We start from the raw sequence: 5,000 nt of genomic DNA, 5'->3' as shown, positions 1-5,000 counted from the left end.
GGGTCTCGGGCAGCATCGGCTGCGTGCACGGCCTCGTCGAGGCCAAGGCATTTTTGTGGCCGATGAGAAGGGACCGCGAGACCGTCAAATACCGAGAGACTTGGCCGGGCCAAGCCCGCAACCGCAGCTTCTGCTCGCACCACCCCAGGGAGCCGTTGCCCGATTCAGGGACTTGGTCTGGGGTCTAGGGCAGCATCCGCCGCGTGCACGGGCTGGAGCTCGGCTCCCTTTTTTTGCATGCAAGCCAACCGATCGAGGCCATGGGCGCCTGCCGGTCACCGGAGCAACCAGTCGCCGGACAAAAATCGCCGGAAGGCATGCACGCCCTGTATTTCGTTCGAGGGACGTTGGCCGGGGTGCACGCAATGGGAGGCCCATCGCGCACACCTACTCCCCCCGTGGGGGGGGGAGAGGGGGTGCCGGACCACCACCCCCTAAAGAGCATTAGAGATTTTACAGATATGCTACCAGTAGACGTTAAAATGTCTGAAACGGGGACACTTTTTCCAAACAAACAAATCCCACACCGAGGGTGCGCAGGTGCCGATGGTGGTCGAGGCATGTGCCCGCAACAAGGGCCAACGTGAGCCGATGGTGGTCGAGGCAACCGCCCGCACCAGCTCGAGGCATGTGCCCACACCAAGGCCCGGCATGTATCGATGGTGTTCGACGTAGGGGCAATCTTCTGCTGATGGTGGTCGAGGCAAGAGCCCGCACCAAGGGCCAGCGTGTGCCCATGGTGCTCGAGGCAACCGTCCGCACCAGGGCCCAGCGTGTGCCGATGGTGGTCGAGGCAACCGCCCGCACCAGGGCCCAGCGTGTGCCGATGGTGCTCGAGGCAACCGCCCGCACCAAGGGCCGGCTTGTGCCGATGGTGTTCGAGGCAACCGCCCGCACCAGGGCCCAGCGTGTGCCGATGGTGGTCGAGGCAACCGCCAGCACCAGGGCCCAGCGTGTGCCGATGGTGGTCGAGGTAACCGCCCGCACCAGGGCCCAGCGTGTGCCGATGGTGGTCGAGGCAACCGCCCGCACCAGGGCCCAGCGTGTGCCGATGGTGGTCGAGGCAAGCGCCCGCACCAGGGCCCAGCGTGTGCCGATGGTGGTCGAGGCAAGCGCCCTCACCAAGGCCGAGCGTGTGCCAATGGTGGTCGAGGCAACCGCCCGCACCAGGGCCCAGCGTGTGCCGATGGTGGTCGAGGCAACCGCCCGCACCAGGGCCCAGCGTGTGCCGATGGTGGTCGAGGCAAGCGCCCGCACCAAGGCCGAGCGTGTGCCGATGGTGGTCGAGGCAAGCGCCCGCACCAGGGCGCAGCGTGTGCCGATGGTGGTCGAGGCAACCGGCCGCACCAAGGGCCGGCGTGTGCCGATGGTGGTCGAGGCAACCGCCCGCACCAGGGCCCAGCGTGTGCCGATGGTGGTCGAGCCAGGAGCCCGCACCAAGGGCCGGCTTGTGTCGATGGTGTTCGGGGCAACCGCCCGTACCAGGGCCCAGCGTGTGCCGATGGTGCTGGGGGCAAGCGCCCGCACCAGGGCCCAGCGTGTGCCGATGGTGCTGGGGGCAAGCGCCCGCCCCAGGGCCCAGCGTGTGCCGATGGTTATCGGGGCAATCGGCCGCACCAGGGCCCAGGGTCTGCCGATGGTGCTCGAGGCAACCGCCCGCACCAAGGCTCAGCATGTGCCGATTGTGATCGAGGCAACAACCCACACCAGGGCCCAGCTTGTGCCGATGGCGGTCGAGGCAAGTGCCCGTACCGAAGGGCAGCCTATGCCGATGATGGTCGATGCATGTGCCATCACCATGCGTCATCATGTGCCATTGATGGTCGAGGCCTTGGCCGAAGTTCGATTTTGAGCCACGGTGCCCATGCTTGGCTCCAGCATGTGCTGGTGCCGCATTTTTTTCACTCGGGACAGCATCGCCGGAGCATCGCCGGAGCATCGCCGGAGTACCGCCGGAGAACCTGACCGGCTGCATTGGGGTTCCGGCGATTGGGAGGGGGGCCGGGGGGGTGTGCGCACATGATGTGCGATGGGTGCTGGTACTTGGCCTTGTGTTGGCCCCCTATCCCTCATCAAACCTCTGAGAATTCACACCCCCTTAAAGAGCATTTGAGATTTTACAGGTTTGCTACCAGTAGCCGTTAAAGTGTCTGAAATGGGGACACTTTTTTCAAACGGTCACAAAATCTTCTCTACTCCGAGTTTTTAGCTGAATTTTTTTGTGCATGCCAACAAAAATAGAAGGATCATGCCTACAAAATTTGGGGCGAAAAATCCTTATAAAAAAATTTTAAAAAATCCCGAACCGCAAAAAGTTTCGAAAATCGTGAAAAATAGAAAACGAGTCATCTTCCAACGAAACTTCACGTGAAGGCTTAGGGGACCATTGTATGAATTTACAAGCCATAAAAATGGCATTGGCACGGCAGAAATTTGAAGATGTGCCTAAACCCACCAGGGCCCAGCGTGTGCCGATGGTGCTCGAGGCAACCGCCCGCACCAGGGCCCAGCGTGTGCCGATGGTGCTCGAGGCAAGCGCCCGCACCAGGGCCCAGCGTGTGCCGATGGTGGTCGAGGCAACCGCCCGCACCAGGGCCGATAGTGTGCCGATGGTGCTCGAGGCAACCTGTCGCACCAGGGCCCAGCGTGTGCCGATGGTGATCGAGGCAACCTGCCGCACCAGGGCCCAGCGTGTGCCGATGGTGGTCGAGGCAAGTTCCCGCACCAGCGCCCAGCGTGTGCCGATGGCGCTCGAGGCAACCGACCGCACCAGGGCCCAGCGTGTGCCGATGGTGCTCGAGGCAACCTGCCGCACCAGGGCCCAGCGTCTGCCGATGGTGCTCGAGGCAACCTGCCGCACCAGGGCCCAGCCTCTGCCGATGGTGCTCGAGGCAAGCGCCCGCACCAGGGCCCAGCGTGTGCCGATGGTGGTCGAGGCAAGCGCCCGCACCAGGGCCCAGCGTGTGCCGATGGTGCTCGAGCAAACCTGCCGCACCAGGGCCCAGCGTGTGCCGATGGTGCTCGAGGCAACCGACCGCACCAGGGCCGAGCGTGTGCCGATGGTGGTCGAGGCAAGCGCCCGCACCAGGGCCCAGCGTGTGCCGATGGTGGTCGAGGCAACCTGCCGCACCAGGGCCCAGCGTGTGCCGATGGTGCTCGAGGCAACCGACCGCACCAGGGCCGAGCGTGTGCCGATGGTGCTCGAGGCAAGCGCCCGCACCAGGGCCCAGCGTGTGCCGATGGTGGTCGAGGCAACCTGCCGCACCAGCGCCCAGCGTGTGCCGATGGTGCTCGAGGCAACCTGCCGCACCAGGGCCCAGCGTGTGCCGATGGTGGTCGAGGCAAGCGCCCGCACCAGGGCCCAGCGTGTGCCGATGGTGGTCGAGGCAACCGCCCGCACCAGGGCCCAGCGTGTGCCGATGGTGGTCGAGGCAACCTGCCGCACCAGGGCGGAGCGTGTGCCGATGGTGGTCGAGGCAAGCGCCCGCACCAGGGCCCAGCGTGTGCCGATGGTGCTCGAGGCTGCCGATGGTGGTCGAGGCAACCTGCCGCAGCAGGGCCCAGCGTGTGCCGATGGTGCTCGAGGCAACCGACCGCACCAGGGCCGAGCGTGTGCCGATGGTGCTCGAGGCAAGCTGCCGCACCAGGGCCCAGCGTGTGCCGATGGTGGTCGAGGCAACCGCCCGCACCAGGGCCCAGCGTGTGCCGATGGTGATCGAGGCAACCGACCGCACCAGGGCCCAGCGTGTGCCGATGGTGCTCGAGGCAACCTGCCGCACCAGGGCCCAGCGTGTGCCGATGGTCGTCGAGGGAACCTGCCGCACCAGGGCCCAGCGTGTGCCGATGGTGGTCGAGGCAAGCGCCCGCACCAGGGCCCAGCGTGTGCCGATGGTGCTCGAGGCAACCTGCCGCACCAGGGCCCAGCGTGTGCCGATGGTGGTCGAGGCAAGCGCCCGCACCAGGGCCCAGCGTGTGCCGATGGTGGTCGAGGCAAGCGCCCGCACCAGGGCCCAGCGTGTGCCGATGGTGCTCGAGGCAACCGACCGCACCAGGGCCCAGCGTGTGCCGATGGTGGTCGAGGCAAGCGGCCGCACCAGGGCCCAGCGTGTGCCGATGGTGGTCGAGGCAAGCGCCCGCACAAGGGCCCAGCGTGTGCCGATGGTGGTCGAGGCAAGCGCCCGCACCAGGGCCCAACGTGTGCCGATGGTGCTGGGGGCAACCGCCCGCACCAGGGCCCAGCGTGTGCCGATGGTGATCGAGGCAACCGCCCGCCCCAGGGCCCAGCGTGTGCCGATGGTGGTCGAGGCAAGCGCCCGCACCAGTGCCCAGCGTGTGCCGCTGGTGATCGAGGCAAGCGCCCGCACCACGGCCCAGCTTGTGCCGATGGCGGTCGAGGCAAGTGCCCGTACGGAAGGGCAGCCTATGCCGATGATGGTCGATGCATGTGCCATCACCATGCGTCATCATGTGCCATTGATGGTCGAGGCCTTGGCCGAAGTTCGATTTTGAGCCACGGTGCCCATGCTTGGCTCCAGCATGTGCTGGTGCCGCATTTTTTTCACTCGGGACAGCATCGCCGGAGCATCGCCGGAGTACCGCCGGAGAACCTGACCGGCGGCATTGGGGTTCCGGCGATTGGGAGGGGGGTCGGGGGGGTGTGCGCACATGACGTGCGATGGGTGCTGGTGCTTGGCCCTTGTGTTGGCCCCCTATCCCTCATCAAACCTCTGAGAACTCACACCCCCTTAAAGAGCGTTTGAGATTTTACAGGTTTGCTGCCAGTAGCCGTTGAAGTGTCTGAAACGGGGACACTTTTTTCAAACGGTCGCGAAATCTTCTCCGGTTCGAGTTTTTAGCTGAATTTTTTTGTGCATGCCAACAAAAATAGAAGGATCACGTCCACAAAATTTGGGGCCAAAACTCCTTCTAAAAAAATTCTAAAAAATCACGAACCGCAAAAAGTTTCGAAAATCGTGAAAAATAGAAAACGAGTCATCTTG

This window comes from Durio zibethinus, unplaced genomic scaffold (genome assembly GCF_047325235.1).
Source record: "Durio zibethinus cultivar Kanyao isolate XHJ-2024 unplaced genomic scaffold, ASM4732523v1 HiC_scaffold_3, whole genome shotgun sequence".
Taxonomy (NCBI): Eukaryota; Viridiplantae; Streptophyta; class Magnoliopsida; order Malvales; family Malvaceae; genus Durio; species Durio zibethinus.
The sequence above is the reverse complement of the archived record's forward strand: the minus strand, read 5'-3'. Positions refer to the sequence as shown.